Below are 25520 nucleotides of genomic sequence, written 5' to 3' on the forward strand. Positions count from 1 at the left end.
AACATGCAAAAACCTACACAGCTATCTGTATATCAATGGAAATATCCACACTGCTATCTCTATAAACATGGAAATAACTACACTGCTATCTGTATAAACATGGAAATGTCTACACCGCCACCTATATGAACATGGAAATATCTACACTGCCATGTGTATGAACATGTAAATATCCACACCGCCATCTGTATGAACATGGAAATATCTACACCGCTAACTGTATGAACATGGAAATATCAACACCGCTATTGGTATGAACATGGAAATAACTACACCGCTATCTGTATGAACATGGAAATATCTACACCGCCATCTGTATGAACATGGAAATATCTACACCGCCATCTGTATGAACATGCAAATATCTACACAGCTATCTGTATATCAATTGATATATCTACAATGCTATCTCTATAAACATGGAAATAACTACACTGCTATCTGTATAAACATGGAAATATCTACACCGCCACCTGTGTGAACATGGAAATATCTACACTGCCATCCGTACGAACATGGAAATATCTACACCGCCATCTGTATGAAAATGTAAATATCTGCACTGCCATCTGTATGAACATGGAAATATCTACACCGCTAACTGTATGAACATGGAAATATCTACACCGCTATCTGTATGAACATGGAAATATCTACACCGCTATCTGTATGAACATGGAAATATCTACACCGCCATCTGTATGAACATGGAAATATCAACACCGCCATCTGTATGAACATGTAAATATCTATACTGCCATCTGTAAGAACATGGAAATATCTACACCGCTAACTGTATGAACATGGAAATATCTACACCGCTATCTGTATGAACATGGAAATATCTACACCGCTATTTGTATAAACATGGAAATATCTACACCGCTATCTGTATGAACATGCAAATATCTACACCGCTGTCTGTATGAACTTGGAAATATCTACACTGCTCTCGGTATAAATTGAAATTATCTACACCACTATCTCTATAAACATGGAAATATCTACACTGCTATCTGTATAAACATGGAAATATCTACACCGCTATCTGTATAAACATGGAAATATCTTCACCGCTATCTGTATAAACATGGAAATATCTACAACGCTGTCTCTATAAATTTGGAAATAACTACACCACTATCTCTGTAAACATGGAAATATCTAGACCACCGTCTCTATAAACATGGAAATATCTACACCACCATCTGTATAAACATGGAAATATCTATACCGCTATCTGCATAAACATGGAAATATCTACACCGCCATCTCTATGAACATGGAAATATCTACACCGCCATCTGCACGAACATGGAAATATCTACACCGCCATCTGTACGAACATGTAAATATCTGCACCGCCATCTGTATGAATATGGAAATATCTACACCGTTATCTCCATGAACATGGAAATATCTACACTGCTAACTGTATGAACATGGAAATATCTACACCGCTATGTGTATGAACATGGAAATATCTACACCGCTATCTGTATGAACATGGAAATATCTAAACCGCTATCTATACGAACATGGAAATATCTACACCGCTATCTGTATGAACATTCAAATACCTACACAGCTATCTGTATATCAATGGAAATATCCACACTGCTATCTCTATAAACGTGGAAATATCTACACTGCTATCTGTATAAACATGGAAATATCTACACCGCCACCTGTATGAACATGGAAATATCTACACTGCCATCCGTACGAACATGGAAATATCTACACCGCCATCTGTATGAACATCTAAATATCTTCACCGCCATCTGTGTGAACATGGAAATATCTACACCCCTAACTGTACGAACATGGAAATATCTACACCGCTATCTGTATGAACATGGAAATATCTACACCGTTATCTGTATGAACATGGAAATAACTACACCGCTATCAGTATGAACATGGAAATATCTACACCGCTATCTGTACGAACATGGAAATATCTACACCGCTATCTGTATGAACATGCAAATATCTACACAGCTATCTGTATATCAATGGATATATCTACAATGCTATCTCTACAAACATGGAAATAACTACACTGCTTTCTGTATAAACATGGAAATATCTACACCGCCACCTGTATGAACATGGAAATATCTACACTGCCATCCGTACGAACATGGAAATATCTACACCGCCATCTCTATGAACATGGAAATATCTACACCGCCGTCTGTATGAACATGCAAATATCTACACCGCCATCTTTATGAACGTGGAAATATCTACACCGCTAACTGTATGAACATGGAAATATCTACACCGCTAATGGTATGAACATGGAAATATCTACACCGCTATCTGTATGAACATGGAAATATCTACACCGCCATCTCTATAAACGTGGAAATATCTACACCGCTATCTGTATGAACTTGGAAATATCTACACTGTTCTCGGTATAAAATTGAAATTATCTACACCACTATGTCTATAAACATGGAAATATCTACACTGCTATCTGTATAAACATGGAAATATCTACACCGCTATTTGTATAAACATGGAAATATCTTCACCGCTATATGTATAAACATGGAAATATCTACAACACTGTCTCTATAAACTTGGAAATAACTACACCACTATCTCTGTAAACATGGAAATATCTAGACAGCCATCTCCATAAACATGGAAATATCTACACCACCATCTGTATGAACATGGAAATATCTATACCTCTATCTTCAGAAACATCGAAATATCTACACCGCCATCTCTATGAACATGGAAATATCTACACCGCCATCTGTATGAACAAGTAAATATCTACACCGCCATCTGTATGAACATGGAAATATCTACACCGCTGACTGTATGAACATGGAAATATGTACACCGCTATTGGTATGAGCATGGAAATATCTACACCGCTATCTGTGTGAACATGGAAATATCTACACCGCTATCTGTATGAACATGGAAATATCTACAACGCCATCTGTACGAACATGGAAATATCTATACCGCCATCTGTATGAACATGTAAATATCTACACCGCCATCTGTATGAACATGGAAATATCTACACGGCTAACTGTATGAACATGGAAATATCTACAACGCTATATGTATGAACATGGAAATATCTACACTGCTATCTGTACGAACATGGAAATATCTACACCGCTATCTGTATGAACCTGCAAATATCTACACAGCTATCTGTATATCAATGGAAATATCTACACTGCTATCTCTATAAACATGGAAATAACTACACTGCTATCTGTATAAACATGGAAATATCTACACCGCCACCTGTATGAACATGGAAATATCTACACTGCTATCTGTACAAACATGGAAATATCTACACCGCTATCTGTATGAACCTGCAAATATCTACACAGCTATCTGTATATCAATGGAAATATCTACACTGCTATCTGTATAAACATGGAAATAACTACACTGCTATCTGTATAAACATGGAAATATCTACAACGCTAACTGTATGGACATGGAAATATATACACCGCTATTGGTATGAACATGGAAATATCTACACCGCCATCTCTATGAACATGGAAATATCTACACCGCCATTTGTATGAACATTGAAATATCTACACCGCCATCTGTATGAACATGGAAATATCTTCACCGCCATCTCTATGAACATGGATATATCTACACCGGCATCTGGATGAACACGGAAATATCTACACCGCTTTCTGCATGAACATGGAAATATCTACACCGCTATCTGTATATCTATTGAAAATCTACACTGCTATCTCTATAAACATGGAAATAACTACACTGCTATCTGTATCAACGTTGAAATATCTACACCGCCAAATCTATTAACATGGAAATATCTACACAGCCTTCTGTATGAACATGGAAATATCTTCACCGCCATCTGTATGAACATGGATGTATCTACACCGGCATCTGGATGAACATGGAAATAACTACACCGTTATCTGCAGGAACATGGAAATATCTACAAAGCTATCTGCATACACATGGAAATATCTACAAAGATTTCTAAAGAAATATAGAAATAACTACAGCGCTATCTCTATAAACTTCGAAATATCTACACTGCTATCTGTGTAAACATGAAAATATCTTCACCGCTATCTGTATAAACATGGAAATATCTTCACCGCTATCTGTATAAACATGGAAATATCTACAACGCTGTCTCTATAAACTTCGAAATAACTACAACACTATCTCTGTAAACATGGAAATATCTAGACCGCCATCTATATGAACGTGGAAATATCTACGCCGCCATCTGTACGAACATGGAATTATCTATACCGCCATCTGTATGAACATGTAAATATCTACACCGCCATCTGTATGAACATGGAAATATCTACACCGCTATCTGTATGAACATGGAAATATCTACACCGCTATCTGTATATCAATGGAAATATCTACACTGCTATCTCTATAAACACGGAAATAACTACACTGCTATCTGTATAAACGTGGAAATATCTACACCGCCATCTCCATGAACATGGAAATATCTACACCGCCATTTGTATGAACATGGAAATATCTACACCGCCATCTCTATGAACATGGAAATATCTAAACCGCCATTTGTATGAACATGGAAATATCTACACCGCCATCTGCATGAACATGGAAATATCTACACCGCCATCTCTATAAACGTGGAAATATCTACACCGCTATCTGTATGAACTTGGAAATATCTACACTGCTCTCGGTATCAATTGAAATTATCTACACCACTATCTCTATAAACATGGAAATATCTACACTGCTATCAGAATAAACATGGAAATATCTTCACCGCTATCTGTATAAACATGGAAATATCTACAACGCTGTCTCTATAAACTTGGAAATAACTACACCACTATCTCTGTAAACATGGAAATATCTAGACCGCCGTCTCTATAAACATGGAAATATCTACACCACCATCTGTATAAACATGGAAATATCTATACCGCTATCTGCATAAACATGGAAATATCTACACCGCCATCTCTATGACCATGGAAATATCTACACCGCCATCTGTACGAACATGGAAATATCTACACCGCCATCTGTACAAACATGTAAATATCTGCACCGCCATCTGTATGAATATGGAAATTTCTACACCGTTATCTCTATGACCATGGAAATATCTACACTGCTAACTGTAGGAACATGGAAATATCTACACCGCTATGTGTATGAACATGGAAATATCTACACCGCTATCTGTATGAACATGGAAATATCTAAACCGCTATCTATACGAACATGGAAATATCTACACCGCTATCTGTATGAACATTCAAATACCTACACAGCTATCTGTATATCAATGGAAATATCCACACTGCTATCTCTATAAACGTGGAAATATCTACACTGCTATCTGTATAAACATGGAAATATCTACACCGCCACCTGTATGAACATGGAAATATCTACACTGCCATCCGTACGAACATGGAAATATCTACACCGCCATCTGTATGAACATCAAAATATCTTCACCGCCATCTGTGTGAACATGGAAATATCTACACCCCTAACTGTACGAACATGGAAATATCTACACCGCTATCTGTATGAACATGGAAATATCTACACCGTTATCTGTATGAACATGGAAATAACTACACCGCTATCAGTATGAACATGGAAATATCTACACCGCTATCTGTACGAACATGGAAATATCTACACCGCTATCTGTATGAACATGCAAATATCTACACAGCTATCTGTATATCAATGGATATATCTACAATGCTATCTCTACAAACATGGAAATAACTACACTGCTTTCTGTATAAACATGGAAATATCTACACCGCCACCTATATGAACATGGAAATATCTACACTGCCATCCGTACGAACATGGAAATATCTACACCGCCATCTGTATGAACATGTAAATATCTTCACCGAAAATCTGTATGAACATGGAAATATCTAAACCGCTAACTGTATGAACATGGAAATATCTACACCGCTATCTGTATGAACATGGAAATATCTACACCGCCTTCTGTATGAACATGGAAATATCTACACTGCCATCTGTAAGAACATGGAAATATCTACACCGCTAACTGTATGAACATGGAAATATCTACACTGCTATCTGTATGAACATGGAAATATCTACACCGCTATCTGTATAAACATGGAAATATCTACACCGCTATCTCTATGAACATGCAAATATCTACACAGCTATCTGTATATCAATGGAAATATCTACACTGCTATCTCTATAAACATGGAAATAACTACACTGCTATCTGTATAAACATGGAAATATCTACACCGCCATCTCTATGAACATGGAAATATCTACACCGCCATTTGTATGTACATGGAAATATCTACACCGCCATCTCTATGAACAAGGAAATAACTACACTGCTATCTGTATAAACATGGAAATATCTACACCGCCATCTCTATGAACATGGAAATATCTACACCGCCATCTGTACGAACATGGAGATATCCACACCGCCATCTGTATGAACATGTAAATATCTACACCGCCATCTGTATGAACAAGGAAATATCTACACCGCTAACTGTATGAACATGGAAATATCTACACCGCTATCTGTATGAACATGGAAATATCTACACCGCCATCTGTATGAACATGGAAATATCTACACCGCTATCTGTATGAACATGGAAATATCTACACTGCTCTCGGTATAAATTCAAATTATCTACACCACTATCTCTATAAACATGGAAATATCTAGACCGCCATCTCTATGAACATGGAAATATCTACACCGCCATCTGTATGAACATGGAAATATCTACACCGCCATCTGTATTAACATGCAAATATCTACACTGCCATCTGTACGAACATGGAAATATCTACACCGCTAACTGTATGAACATGGAAATATCTACACCGCTACCTGTATGAACATGGAAATATCTAGACAGCTATCTGTATAAACATGGAAATATCTACACCGCTATCTGTATGAACATGCAAATATCTACAGAGCTATCTGTATATCAATGGAAATATCTACACTGCTATCTCTATAAACACGGAAATAACTACACTGCTATCTGTATAAACATGGAAAGATCTACACCGCCATCTCTATGAACATGGAAACATCTACACCGCCATTTGTATGAACATGGAAATATCTACACCGCCATCTCTATGAACATGGAAATATCTACACCGCCATTTGTATGAACATGAAAATATCTACACCGCTAACTGTATGAACATGGAAATATCTACACCGCCATCTGTATGAACATGGAAATATCTACACCGCTATCTGTATGAACATGGAAATATCTCCACCGCCCTCTGTACGAACATGGAAATATCTACACCGCTATCTGTATGAACATGGAAATATCTACACCGCTATGTGTATGAACATGCAAATATCTACACAGCTATCTGTATATCAATGGAAATATCTACACTGCTATCTCTATAAACATGGAAACATCTACACTGCTATCTGTATAAACATGGAAATATCTACACCGCCATTTGTATGAACATGGAAATATCTACACCTCTAACTGTATGAAGATAGAAATATCTACAACGCTATCTGAATAAACATGGAAATATCTACACCGCTATCTCTATGAACATGCAAATATCTACACAGCTATCTGTATATCAATGGAAATATCTACACTGCTATGTCTATAAACATGGTAATAACTACACTGCTACCTGTATAAACATGGAAATATCTACACCGTCATCTCTATGAACTTGGAAATATCTACACCGACATTTGTATGAACATGGAAATATCCACACCGCTATCTGTGTAAACATGGAAATGTCTACACCACTATCTGTGTAAACATGGAAATATCTACACCGCCATCTGTGTAAACATGAAAATATCTACACCGCAATACCTATAAACGTGGAAATATCTACACTGCCATCTGTTTGAACATGGAAATATCTACACCGACATTTGTATTAACATGGAAATATCTACACCGCCATCTCTATGAACATGGAAATACCTACACCGCCATTTGTATGAACATGGAAATATCTACACCGCCATCTGCATGAGCATGGAAATATCTACACCGCCATCTCTATAAACGTGGAAATATCTACACCGATATCTGTATGAACTTGGAAATATCTACACTGCTCTCGGTATAAATTGAAATTATCTACACCACAATCTCTATAAACATGGAAATATCTACACTGCTATCTGTATAAACATGGAAATATCTACACCGCTATCTGTATAAACATGGAAATATCTTCACGGCTATCTGTATAAACATGGAAATATCTACAACGCTGTCTCTATAAACTTGGAAATAACTACACTACAATCTCTGTAAACATGGAAATATCTAGACCGCCATCTCTATAAACATGGAAATATCTGCACCACCATCTGTATAAACATGGAAATATCTATACCGCTATCTGCATAAACATGGAAATATCTACACCGCCATCTCTATGAACATGGAAATATCTACACCGCCATCTGTACGAACATAGAAATATCTACACCGCCATCTGTATGAACATGTAAATATCTACACCGCCATCTGTATGAACATGGAAATATCTACACCGCTAACGGTATGAACATGGAAATATCTACACCGCTATCTGTATGAACATGGAAATATCCACACTGTTATCTCTATGAACATGGAAATATCTACACCGCTAACTGTATGAACATGGAAATATCTACACCGCTATCTGTATGAACATGGATATATCTACACCGTTATCTGTATGAACATCGAAATATCTACACCGCTATCTGTATGAACATGGAAATATCTACACAGCTATCTGTACGAACATGGAAATATCTACACCGCTATCTGTATGAACATGCAAATACCTACACAGCTATCTGTATATCAATGGAAATATCCACACTGCTATCTCTATAAACATGGAAATATCTACACTGCTATCTGTATAAACATGGAAATGTCTACACCGCCACCTATATGAACATGGAAATATCTACACTGCCATCCGTACGAACATGGAAATATCTACACCGCCATCTGTATGAACATGGAAATATCTACACCGCCATCTGTATGAACATGGAAATATCTACACCGCTAACTGTATGAACATGGAAATATCTACACCGCTATTGGTATGAACATGGAAATAACTACACCGCTATCTGTATGAACATGGAAATATCTACACCGCCATCTGTATGAACATGGAAATATCTACACCGCCATCTGTATGAACATGGATATATCTACACCGCTATCTGTATGAACATGGAAATATCTACACCGCTATGTGTATATCAATGGAAATATCTACACTGCTATCTCTATAAACATGGAAATAACTACACTGCTATCTGTATAAACATGGAAAGATCTACACCGCCATCTCTATGAACATGGAAATATCTACACCGCCATTTGTATGAACATGGAAATATCTACACCGCCATCTCTATGAACATGGAAATATCTACACCACCGTTTGTATGAACATGGAAATATCTACACCGCTAACTGTATGAACATGGAAATATCTACACCGCCATCTGTATGAACATGGAAATATCTACACCGCTCTCTGTACGAACATGGAAATATCTACACCGCTATCTGTATGAACATGGAAATATCTACACCGCTATGTGTATGAACATGCAAATATCTACACAGCTATCTGTATATCAATGGAAATATCTACACTGTTATCTCTATAAACATGGAAACATCTACACTGCTATCTGTATGAACATGGAAATATCTACAACGCCATTTGTATGAACATGGAAATATCTACACCGCTAACTGTATGAATATAGAAATATCTACAACGCTATCTGAATAAACATGGAAATATCTACACCGCTATCTCTATGGACATGCAAATATCTACACAGCTATCTGTATATCAATGGAAATATCTACACTGCTATGTCTATAAACATGGTAATAACTACACTGCTACCTGTATAAACATGGAAATATCTACACCGTCATCTCTATGAACATGGAAATATCTACACCGCCATCTGTGTAAACATGAAAATATCTACACCGCTATCTGTATTAACTTGGAAATATCTACACTGCTCTCTGTATAAAATTGAAATTATCTACACCACTATCTCTATAAACATGGAAATATCTACACTGCTATCTGTATAAACATGGAAATATCTACAACGCTATCTGTATAAACATGGAAATATCTTCACCGCTATCTGTATAAACATGGAAATATCTACAACGCTGTCTCTATAAACTTGGAAATAACTACACCACTATCTCTGTAAACATGGAAATATCTAGACCGCCATCTCTATAAACATGGAAATATCTACACCACCATCTGTATAAACATGGAAATATCTATAACGCTATCTGCATAAACATGGAAATATCTACACCGCCATCTCTATGAACATGGAAATATCTACAGCGCCATCTGTACGAACATGGAAATATCTATACCGCCATCTGTATGAACATGTAAATATCTACACCGCCATCTGTATGAACATGGAAATATCTTCACCGCTAACTGTATGAACGTGGAAATGTCTACAGCGCTATCTGTATGAACATGGAAATATCTACACCGCTATCTGTACGAACATGGAAATATCTACACCGCTATCTGTATGAACATGCCAATATCTACACAGCTATCTGTATATCAAAGGAAAAATCTACACTGCTATCTCTGTAAACATGGAAATAACTACACTGCTATCTGTATAAACATGGAAATATCTACACTGCCACCTGTATTAATATGGAAATATCTTCACTGCCATCTGTATGAGCATGGAAATATCTACACCGCCATCTGTATGAACATGGAAATATCTGCACCGCTAACTGAAAGAACATGGAAATACCTACACTGCTATCTGTATGAACATGGAAATATCTACACTGCTATCTGTATGAACATGGAAATATCTACACCGCTCTCTGCATGAACATGGAAATATCTACACTGCTATCTGTATGAACATGGAAATATCTACACCGCTATCTGTATGAACATGCAAATATCTACACCGGCATCTGGATGAACATGGAAATATCTACACCGCTATCTGCATGAACATGGAAATATCTACACAGCTATCTGCATATACATGGAAATATCTACACAGATTTCTCTATAAATATGGAAATAACTACAGCGCTATCTCTATAAACTTCGAAATATCTACACCGCCATCTGTATGAACATGGAAATATCTACACCGCCATCTGTACGAACATGGACATATCTACAACGCCATCTGTATTAAGATGGAAATATCTACACTGCTATCTTTATAATCATGGAAATATCTGCACCACTCTCTGTATAAACATGGAAATATCCACACCGCTATCTGTGTAAACATGGAAATGTCCACACCGCTATCTGTGTAAACATGAATATATCTACACCGCCATCTGTGTAAACATGAAAATATCTACAACGCCATCTCTATAAACATGGAAATATCTACACCGCCATCTGTATGAACATGGAAATATCTACAACGCCATCTCTATAAACGTGGAAATATCTACACTGCTATCTGTATGAACTTGGAAATATATACACTGCTATCTGTACGAACATGGACTTATATACACCGCCATCTGTATTAAAATGGAAATATCTACACCGCTATCTTTATAAACATGGAAATATCTGCACCACTATCTGTATAAACATGGAAATACCCGCACCGCTATCTGTATAAACATGGAAATATCTACACCGTTATCTGCATAAACATGGAAATATCCGCACCGCTATCTGTATAAACATGGAAATATCTACACCGCTATCTGCATAAATATGGAAATATCCACACCGCTATCTGTGTAAACATGGAAATGTCTACACCGCTATCTGTGTTAACATGGAAATATCTACACCGCCATCTGTGTAAACATGAAAATATCTACACCGCCATCTCTATAAACTTTGAAATATCTACACCGCCATCTGTATGAACATGGAAATATCTACACCGCCATCTCTATAAACGTGGAAATATCTACACTGCTATCTGTATGAACTTGGAAATATCTACACTGCTATCTGTATAAAATTGAAATTATCTACACCACTATCTCTATAAACATGGAAATATCTACACTGCTATCTGTATAAACATGGAAATATCTACACTGCTATCTGTATAAACATGGAAATATCTTCACCGCTATCTGTATAAACATGGAAACATCTACAACGCTGTCTCTATAAACTTGGAAATAACTACACCACTATCTCTGTAAACATGGAAATATCTAGACCGCCATCTCTATAAACATGGAAATATCTACACCACCATCTGTATAAACATGGAAATATCTATACCGCTATCTGCATAAACATGGAAATATCTACACCGCCATCTCTATGAACATGGAAATATCTACACCGCCATCTGTACGAACATGGAAATATCTATACCGCCATCTGTATGAAAATGTAAATATCTACACCGCCATCTGTATGAACATGGAAATATCTACACCGCCATCTGTATGAACATGTAAATATCTACACCGCCATCTGTATGAACATGGAAATATCTACAACGCTATCTGTATAAACATGGAAATATCTACACCGCTAACTGTATGAACATGGAAATATCTACACCGCTATCTGTATAAACATGGAAATATCTACAACGCTGTCTCTATAAACTTGAAAATAACTACACCACTGTCTCTATAAACATGGAAATATCTAGACTGCCATCTCTATAAACATGGAAATATCTACAGCACCATCTGTATAAACATGGAAATATCTATACCGCTATCTGCATAAACATGGAAATATCTACACCGCCATCTCTATGAACATGGAAATATCTACACCGCTATCTGTATGAACATGGAAATACCTACACCGTTATCTGTATGAACATGGAAATATCTACACCTCTATCTGTATGAACATGGAAATATCTACACCGCTATCTGTACGAACATGGAAATATCTACACCGCTATCTGTATGAACATGCAAATATCTACACAGCTATCTGTATATCAATGAAAATATCCACACTGCTTTCTTTAAAACTTGGAAATAACTACACCGCTATCTGTATAAACATGTAAATATCTACACCGCCACCTGTATGAACATGGAAATATCTACACTGCCATCCGTACGAACATGGAAATATCTAAACCGCCATCTGTATGAACATGCAAATATCTACACCGCCATCTTTATGAACGTGGAAATATCTACACCGCTAACTGTATGAACATGGAAATATCTACACCGCTAATGGTATGAACATGGAAATATCTACACCGCTATCTGTATGAACATGGAAATATCTACACCGCCATCTCTATAAACGTGGAAATATCTACACCGCTATCTGTATGAACTTGGAAATATCTACACTGCTCTCGGTATAAAATTGAAATTATCTACACCACTATGTCTATAAACATGGAAATATCTACACTGCTATCTGTATAAACATGGAAATATCTACACTGCTATCTGTATAAACATGGAAATATCTTCACCGCTATATGTATAAACATGGAAATATCTACAACACTGTCTCTATAAACTTGGAAATAACTACACCACTATCTCTGTAAACATGGAAATATCTAGACAGCCATCTCCATAAACATGGAAATATCTACACCACCATCTGTATGAACATGGAAATATCTATACCTCTATCTTCAGAAACATCGAAATATCTACACCGCCATCTCTAAGAACATGGAAATATCTACACCGCCATCTGTATGAACAAGTAAATATCTACACCGCCATCTGTATGAACATGGAAATATCTACACCGCTGACTGTATGAACATGGAAATATCTACACCGCTATTGGTATGAGCATGGAAATATCTACACCGCTATCTGTGTGAACATGGAAATATCTACACCGCTATCTGTATGAACATGGAAATATCTACAACGCCATCTGTACGAACATGTAAATATCTATACCGCCATCTGCATGAACATGTAAATATCTACACCGCCATCTGTATGAACATGTAAATATCTACACCGCCATCTGTATGAACATGGAAATATCTTCACCGCTAACTGTATGAACGTGGAAATGTCTACAGCGCTATCTGTATGAACATGGAAATATCTACACCGCTATCTGTACGAACATGGAAATATCTACACCGCTATCTGTATGAACATGCCAATATCTACACAGCTATCTGTATATCAAAGGAAAAATCTACACTGCTATCTCTGTAAACATGGAAATAACTACACTGCTATCTGTATAAACATGGAAATATCTACACTGTGACCTGTATTAATATGGAAATATCTTCACTGCCATCTGTATGAGCATGGAAATATCTACACCGCCATCTGTATGAACATGGAAATATCTGCACCGCTAACTGAAAGAACATGGAAATACCTACACTGCTATCTGTATGAACATGGAAATATCTACACTGCTATCTGTATGAACATGGAAATATCTACACCGCTCTCTGCATGAACATGGAAATATCTACACTGCTATCTGTATGAACATGGAAATATCTACACCGCTATCTGTATGAACATGCAAATATCTACACCGGCATCTGGATGAACATGGAAATATCTACACCGCTATCTGCATGAACATGGAAATATCTACACAGCTATCTGCATATACATGGAAATATCTACACAGATTTCTCTATAAATATGGAAATAACTACAGCGCTATCTCTATAAACTTCGAAATATCTACACCGCCATCTGTATGAACATGGAAATATCTACACCGCCATCTGTACGAACATGGACATATCTACAACGCCATCTGTATTAAGATGGAAATATCTACACTGCTATCTTTATAATCATGGAAATATCTGCACCACTCTCTGTATAAACATGGAAATATCCACACCGCTATCTGTGTAAACATGGAAATGTCCACACCGCTATCTGTGTAAACATGAATATATCTACACCGCCATCTGTGTAAACATGAAAATATCTACAACGCCATCTCTATAAACATGGAAATATCTACACCGCCATCTGTATGAACATGGAAATATCTACAACGCCATCTCTATAAACGTGGAAATATCTACACTGCTATCTGTATGAACTTGGAAATATATACACTGCTATCTGTACGAACATGGACTTATATACACCGCCATCTGTATTAAAATGGAAATATCTACACCGCTATCTTTATAAACATGGAAATATCTGCACCACTATCTGTATAAACATGGAAATACCCGCACCGCTATCTGTATAAACATGGAAATATCTACACCGTTATCTGCATAAACATGGAAATATCCGCACCGCTATCTGTATAAACATGGAAATATCTACACCGCTATCTGCATAAATATGGAAATATCCACACCGCTATCTGTGTAAACATGGAAATGTCTACACCGCTATCTGTGTTAACATGGAAATATCTACACCGCCATCTGTGTAAACATGAAAATATCTACACCGCCATCTCTATAAACTTTGAAATATCTACACCGCCATCTGTATGAACATGGAAATATCTACACCGCCATCTCTATAAACGTGGAAATATCTACACTGCTATCTGTATGAACTTGGAAATATCTACACTGCTATCTGTATAAAATTGAAATTATCTACACCACTATCTCTATAAACATGGAAATATCTACACTGCTATCTGTATAAACATGGAAATATCTACACTGCTATCTGTATAAACATGGAAATATCTTCACCGCTATCTGTATAAACATGGAAACATCTACAACGCTGTCTCTATAAACTTGGAAATAACTACACCACTATCTCTGTAAACATGGAAATATCTAGACCGCCATCTCTATAAACATGGAAATATCTACACCACCATCTGTATAAACATGGAAATATCTATACCGCTATCTGCATAAACATGGAAATATCTACACCGCCATCTCTATGAACATGGAAATATCTACACCGCCATCTGTACGAACATGGAAATATCTATACCGCCATCTGTATGAACATGTAAATATCTACACCGCCATCTGTATGAACATGTAAATATCTACACCGCCATCTGTATGAACATGGAAATATCTTCACCGCTAACTGTATGAACGTGGAAATGTCTACAGCGCTATCTGTATGAACATGGAAATATCTACACCGCTATCTGTACGAACATGGAAATATCTACACCGCTATCTGTATGAACATGCCAATATCTACACAGCTATCTGTATATCAAAGGAAAAATCTACACTGCTATCTCTGTAAACATGGAAATAACTACACTGCTATCTGTATAAACATGGAAATATCTACACTGCGACCTGTATTAATATGGAAATATCTTCACTGCCATCTGTATGAGCATGGAAATATCTACACCGCCATCTGTATGAACATGGAAATATCTGCACCGCTAACTGAAAGAACATGGAAATACCTACACTGCTATCTGTATGAACATGGAAATATCTACACTGCTATCTGTATGAACATGGAAATATCTACACCGCTCTCTGCATGAACATGGAAATATCTACACTGCTATCTGTATGAACATGGAAATATCTACACCGCTATCTGTATGAACATGCAAATATCTACACCGGCATCTGGATGAACATGGAAATATCTACACCGCTATCTGCATGAACATGGAAATATCTACACAGCTATCTGCATATACATGGAAATATCTACACAGATTTCTCTATAAATATGGAAATAACTACAGCGCTATCTCTATAAACTTCGAAATATCTACACCGCCATCTGTATGAACATGGAAATATCTACACCGCCATCTGTACGAACATGGACATATCTACAACGCCATCTGTATTAAGATGGAAATATCTACACTGCTATCTTTATAATCATGGAAATATCTGCACCACTCTCTGTATAAACATGGAAATATCCACACCGCTATCTGTGTAAACATGGAAATGTCCACACCGCTATCTGTGTAAACATGAATATATCTACACCGCCATCTGTGTAAACATGAAAATATCTACAACGCCATCTCTATAAACATGGAAATATCTACACCGCCATCTGTATGAACATGGAAATATCTACAACGCCATCTCTATAAACGTGGAAATATCTACACTGCTATCTGTATGAACTTGGAAATATATACACTGCTATCTGTACGAACATGGACTTATATACACCGCCATCTGTATTAAAATGGAAATATCTACACCGCTATCTTTATAAACATGGAAATATCTGCACCACTATCTGTATAAACATGGAAATACCCGCACCGCTATCTGTATAAACATGGAAATATCTACACCGTTATCTGCATAAACATGGAAATATCCGCACCGCTATCTGTATAAACATGGAAATATCTACACCGCTATCTGCATAAATATGGAAATATCCACACCGCTATCTGTGTAAACATGGAAATGTCTACACCGCTATCTGTGTTAACATGGAAATATCTACACCGCCATCTGTGTAAACATGAAAATATCTACACCGCCATCTCTATAAACTTTGAAATATCTACACCGCCATCTGTATGAACATGGAAATATCTACACCGCCATCTCTATAAACGTGGAAATATCTACACTGCTATCTGTATGAACTTGGAAATATCTACACTGCTATCTGTATAAAATTGAAATTATCTACACCACTATCTCTATAAACATGGAAATATCTACACTGCTATCTGTATAAACATGGAAATATCTACACTGCTATCTGTATAAACATGGAAATATCTTCACCGCTATCTGTATAAACATGGAAACATCTACAACGCTGTCTCTATAAACTTGGAAATAACTACACCACTATCTCTGTAAACATGGAAATATCTAGACCGCCATCTCTATAAACATGGAAATATCTACACCACCATCTGTATAAACATGGAAATATCTATACCGCTATCTGCATAAACATGGAAATATCTACACCGCCATCTCTATGAACATGGAAATATCTACACCGCCATCTGTACGAACATGGAAATATCTATACCGCCATCTGTATGAAAATGTAAATATCTACACCGCCATCTGTATGAACATGGAAATATCTACACCGCCATCTGTATGAACATGTAAATATCTACACCGCCATCTGTATGAACATGGAAATATCTACAACGCTATCTGTATAAACATGGAAATATCTACACCGCTAACTGTATGAACATGGAAATATCTACACCGCTATCTGTATAAACATGGAAATATCTACAACGCTGTCTCTATAAACTTGAAAATAACTACACCACTGTCTCTATAAACATGGAAATATCTAGACTGCCATCTCTATAAACATGGAAATATCTACAGCACCATCTGTATAAACATGGAAATATCTATACCGCTATCTGCATAAACATGGAAATATCTACACCGCCATCTCTATGAACATGGAAATATCTACACCGCTATCTGTATGAACATGGAAATACCTACACCGTTATCTGTATGAACATGGAAATATCTACACCTCTATCTGTATGAACATGGAAATATCTACACCGCTATCTGTACGAACATGGAAATATCTACACCGCTATCTGTATGAACATGCAAATATCTACACAGCTATCTGTATATCAATGAAAATATCCACACTGCTTTCTTTAAAACTTGGAAATAACTACACCGCTATCTGTATAAACATGTAAATATCTACACCGCCACCTGTATGAACATGGAAATATCTACACTGCCATCCGTACGAACATGGAAATATCTACACCGCCATCTGTATGAACATGCAAATATCTACACCGCCATCTTTATGAACGTGGAAATATCTACACCGCTAACTGTATGAACATGGAAATATCTACACCGCTAATGGTATGAACATGGAAATATCTACACCGCTATCTGTATGAACATGGAAATATCTACACCGCCATCTCTATAAACGTGGAAATATCTACACCGCTATCTGTATGAACTTGGAAATATCTACACTGCTCTCGGTATAAAATTGAAATTATCTACACCACTATGTCTATAAACATGGAAATATCTACACTGCTATCTGTATAAACATGGAAATATCTACACCGCTATTTTTATAAACATGGAAATATCTTCACCGCTATATGTATAAACATGGAAATATCTACAACACTGTCTCTATAAACTTGGAAATAACTACACCACTATCTCTGTAAACATGGAAATATCTAGACAGCCATCTCCATAAACATGGAAATATCTACACCACCATCTGTATGAACATGGAAATATCTATACCTCTATCTTCAGAAACATCGAAATATCTACACCGCCATCTCTAAGAACATGGAAATATCTACACCGCCATCTGTATGAACAAGTAAATATCTACACCGCCATCTGTATGAACATGGAAATATCTACACCGCTGACTGTATGAACATGGAAATATCTACACCGCTATTGGTATGAGCATGGAAATATCTACACCGCTATCTGTGTGAACATGGAAATATCTACACCGCTATCTGTATGAACATGGAAATATCTACAACGCCATCTGTACGAACATGGAAATATCTATACCGCCATCTGTATGAACATGTAAATATCTACACCGCCATCTGTATGAACATGGAAATATCTACACGGCTAACTGTATGATCATGGAAATATCTACAACGCTATATGTATGAACATGGAAATATCTACACTGCTATCTGTACGAACATGGAAATATCTACACCGCTATCTGTATGAACCTGCAAATATCTACACAGCTATCTGTATATCAATGGAAATATCTACACTGCTATCTCTATAAACATGGAAATAACTACACTGCTATATGTATAAACATGGAAATATCTACACCGCCACCTGTATGAACATGGAAATATCTACACTGCTATCTGTACAAACATGGAAATATCTACACCGCTATCTGTATGAACCTGCAAATATCTACACAGCTATCTGTATATCAATGGAAATATCTACACTGCTATCTGTATAAACATGGAAATAACTACACTGCTATCTGTATAAACATGGAAATATCTACAACGCTAACTGTATGGACATGGAAATATATACACCGCTATTGGTATGAACATGGAAATATCTACACCGCCATCTCTATGAACATGGAAATATCTACACCGCCATTTGTATGAACATTGAAATATCTACACCGCCATCTGTATGAACATGGAAATATCTTCACCGCCATCTCTATGAACATGGATATATCTACACCGGCATCTGGATGAACATGGAAATATCTACACCGCTTTCTGCATGAACATGGAAATATCTACACCGCTATCTGTATATCTATTGAAAATCTACACTGCTATCTCTATAAACATGGAAATAACTACACTGCTATCTGTATCAACGTTGAAATATCTACACCACCAAATCTATGAACATGGAAATATCTACACAGCCTTCTGTATGAACATGGAAATATCTTCACCGCCATCTGTATGAACATGGATGTATCTACACCGGCATCTGGATGAACATGGAAATAACTACACCGCTATCTGCAGGAACATGGAAATATCTACAAAGCTATCTGCATACACATGGAAATATCTACAAAGATTTCTAAAGAAATATAGAAATAACTACAGCGCTATCTCTATAAACTTCGAAATATCTACACTGCTATCTGTGTAAACATGAAAATATCTTCACCGCTATCTGTATAAACATGGAAATATCTTCACCGCTATCTGTATAAACATGGAAATATCTACAACGCTGTCTCTATAAACTTCGAAATAACTACAACACTATCTCTGTAAACATGGAAATATCTAGACCGCCATCTATATGAACGTGGAAATATCTACGCCGCCATCTGTACGAATATGGAATTACCTATACCGCCATCTGTATGAACATGTAAATATCTACACCGCCATCTGTATGAACATGGAAATATCTACACCGCTATCTGTATGAACATGGAAATATCTACACCGCTATCTGTATATCAATGGAAATATCTACACTGCTATCTCTATAAACATGGAAATAACTACACTGCTATCTGTATAAACGTGGAAATATCTACACCGCCATCTCCCTGAACATGGAAATATCTACACCGCCATTTGTATGAACATGGAAATATCTACACCGCCATCTCTATGAACATGGAAATATCTACACCGCCATTTGTATGAACATGGAAATATCTACACCGCCATCTGCATGAACATGGAAATATCTACACCGCCATCTCTATAAACGTGGAAATATCTACACCGCTATCTGTATGAACTTGGAAATATCTACACTGCTCTCGGTATCAATTGAAATTATCTACACCACTATCTCTATAAACATGGAAATATCTACACTGCTATCAGAATAAACATGGAAATATCTTCACCGCTATCTGTATAAACATGGAAATATCTACAACGCTGTCTCTATAAACTTGGAAATAACTACACCACTATCTCTGTAAACATGGAAATATCTAGACCGCCGTCTCTATAAACATGGAAATATCTACACCACCATCTGTATAAACATGGAAATATCTATACCGCTATCTGCATAAACATGGAAATATCTACACCGCCATCTCTATGACCATGGAAATATCTACACCGCCATCTGTACGAACATGGAAATATCTACACCGCCATCTGTACAAACATGTAAATATCTGCACCGCCATCTGTATGAATATGGAAATTTCTACACCGTTATCTCTATGAACATGGAAATATCTACACTGCTAACTGTAGGAACATGGAAATATCTACACCGCTATCTGTATGAACATGGAAATATCTACACTGCTATCTGCATGAACATGGAAATATCTACACCGTTATCTGTATGAACACGGAAATATCTACACCGCTATCTGTACGAACATGGAAATATCTACACCGCTATCTGTATGAACATGAAAATACCTACACAGCTATCTGTATATCAGTGGAAATATCCACACTGCTATCTCTATAAACATGGAAATATCTACACCGCAACCTATATGAACATGGAAATATCTACACTGCCATCCGTACGAACATGGAAATATCTAAACCGCCATCTGTATGAACATGCAAATATCTACACCGCCATCTTTATGAACGTGGAAATATCTACACCGCTAACTGTATGAACATGGAAATATCTACACCGCTAATGGTATGAACATGGAAATATCTACACCGCTATCTGTATGAACATGGAAATATCTACACCGCCATCTCTATAAACGTGGAAATATCTACACCGCTATCTGTATGAACTTGGAAATATCTACACTGCTCTCGGTATAAAATTGAAATTATCTACACCACTATGTCTATAAACATGGAAATATCTACACTGCTATCTGTATAAACATGGAAATATCTACACTGCTATCTGTATAAACATGGAAATATCTTCACCGCTATATGTATAAACATGGAAATATCTACAACACTGTCTCTATAAACTTGGAAATAACTACACCACTATCTCTGTAAACATGGAAATATCTAGACAGCCATCTCCATAAACATGGAAATATCTACACCACCATCTGTATGAACATGGAAATATCTATACCTCTATCTTCAGAAACATCGAAATATCTACACCGCCATCTCTATGAACATGGAAATATCTACACCGCCATCTGTATGAACAAGTAAATATCTACACCGCCATCTGTATGAACATGGAAATATCTACACCGCTGACTGTATGAACATGGAAATATCTACACCGCTATTGGTATGAGCATGGAAATATCTACACCGCTATCTGTGTGAACATGGAAATATCTACACCGCTATCTGTATGAACATGGAAATATCTACAACGCCATCTGTACGAACATGTAAATATCTATACCGCCATCTGCATGAACATGTAAATATCTACACCGCCATCTGTATGAACATGTAAATATCTACACCGCCATCTGTATGAACATGGAAATATCTTCACCGCTAACTGTATGAACGTGGAAATGTCTACAGCGCTATCTGTATGAACATGGAAATATCTACACCGCTATCTGTACGAACATGGAAATATCTACACCGCTATCTGTATGAACATGCCAATATCTACACAGCTATCTGTATATCAAAGGAAAAATCTACACTGCTATCTCTGTAAACATGGAAATAACTACACTGCTATCTGTATAAACATGGAAATATCTACACTGCGACCTGTATTAATATGGAAATATCTTCACTGCCATCTGTATGAGCATGGAAATATCTACACCGCCATCTGTATGAACATGGAAATATCTGCACCGCTAACTGAAAGAACATGGAAATACCTACACTGCTATCTGTATGAACATGGAAATATCTACACTGCTATCTGTATGAACATGGAAATATCTACACCGCTCTCTGCATGAACATGGAAATATCTACACTGCTATCTGTATGAACATGGAAATATCTACACCGCTATCTGTATGAACATGCAAATATCTACACCGGCATCTGGATGAACATGGAAATATCTACACCGCTATCTGCATGAACATGGAAATATCTACACAGCTATCTGCATATACATGGAAATATCTACACAGATTTCTCTATAAATATGGAAATAACTACAGCGCTATCTCTATAAACTTCGAAATATCTACACCGCCATCTGTATGAACATGGAAATATCTACACCGCCATCTGTACGAACATGGACATATCTACAACGCCATCTGTATTAAGATGGAAATATCTACACTGCTATCTTTATAATCATGGAAATATCTGCACCACTCTCTGTATAAACATGGAAATATCCACACCGCTATCTGTGTAAACATGGAAATGTCCACACCGCTATCTGTGTAAACATGAATATATCTACACCGCCATCTGTGTAAACATGAAAATATCTACAACGCCATCTCTATAAACATGGAAATATCTACACCGCCATCTGTATGAACATGGAAATATCTACAACGCCATCTCTATAAACGTGGAAATATCTACACTGCTATCTGTATGAACTTGGAAATATATACACTGCTATCTGTACGAACATGGACTTATATACACCGCCATCTGTATTAAAATGGAAATATCTACACCGCTATCTTTATAAACATGGAAATATCTGCACCACTATCTGTATAAACATGGAAATACCCGCACCGCTATCTGTATAAACATGGAAATATCTACACAGTTATCTGCATAAACATGGAAATATCCGCACCGCTATCTGTATAAACATGGAAATATCTACACCGCTATCTGCATAAATATGGAAATATCCACACCGCTATCTGTGTAAACATGGAAATGTCTACACCGCTATCTGTGTTAACATGGAAATATCTACACCGCCATCTGTGTAAACATGAAAATATCTACACCGCCATCTCTATAAACTTTGAAATATCTACACCGCCATCTGTATGAACATGGAAATATCTACACCGCCATCTCTATAAACGTGGAAATATCTACACTGCTATCTGTATGAACTTGGAAATATCTACACTGCTATCTGTATAAAATTGAAATTATCTACACCACTATCTCTATAAACATGGAAATATCTACACTGCTATCTGTATAAACATGGAAATATCTACACTGCTATCTGTATAAACATGGAAATATCTTCACCGCTATCTGTATAAACATGGAAACATCTACAACGCTGTCTCTATAAACTTGGAAATAACTACACCACTATCTCTGTAAACATGGAAATATCTAGACCGCCATCTCTATAAACATGGAAATATCTACACCACCATCTGTATAAACATGGAAATATCTATACCGCTATCTGCATAAACATGGAAATATCTACACCGCCATCTCTATGAACATGGAAATATCTACACCGCCATCTGTACGAACATGGAAATATCTATACCGCCATCTGTATGAACATGTAAATATCTACACCGCCATCTGTATGAACATGGAAATATCTACACCGCCATCTGTATGAACATGTAAATATCTACACCGCCATCTGTATGAACATGGAAATATCTACAACGCTATCTGTATAAACATGGAAATATCTACACCACTAACTGTATGAACATGGAAATATCTACACCGCTATCTGTATAAACATGGAAATATCTACAACGCTGTCTCTATAAACTTGAAAATAACTACACCACTGTCTCTATAAACATGGAAATATCTAGACTGCCATCTCTATAAACATGGAAATATCTACAGCACCATCTGTATAAACATGGAAATATCTATACCGCTATCTGCATAAACATGGAAATATCTACACCGCCATCTCTATGAACATGGAAATATCTACACCGCTATCTGTATGAACATGGAAATACCTACACCGTTATCTGTATGAACATGGAAATATCTACACCTCTATCTGTATGAACATGGAAATATCTACACCGCTATCTGTACGAACATGGAAATATCTACACCGCTATCTGTATGAACATGCAAATATCTACACAGCTATCTGTATATCAATGAAAATATCCACACTGCTT

This window comes from Gorilla gorilla, chromosome X (genome assembly GCF_029281585.2).
Source record: "Gorilla gorilla gorilla isolate KB3781 chromosome X, NHGRI_mGorGor1-v2.1_pri, whole genome shotgun sequence".
Taxonomy (NCBI): domain Eukaryota; kingdom Metazoa; phylum Chordata; class Mammalia; order Primates; family Hominidae; genus Gorilla; species Gorilla gorilla.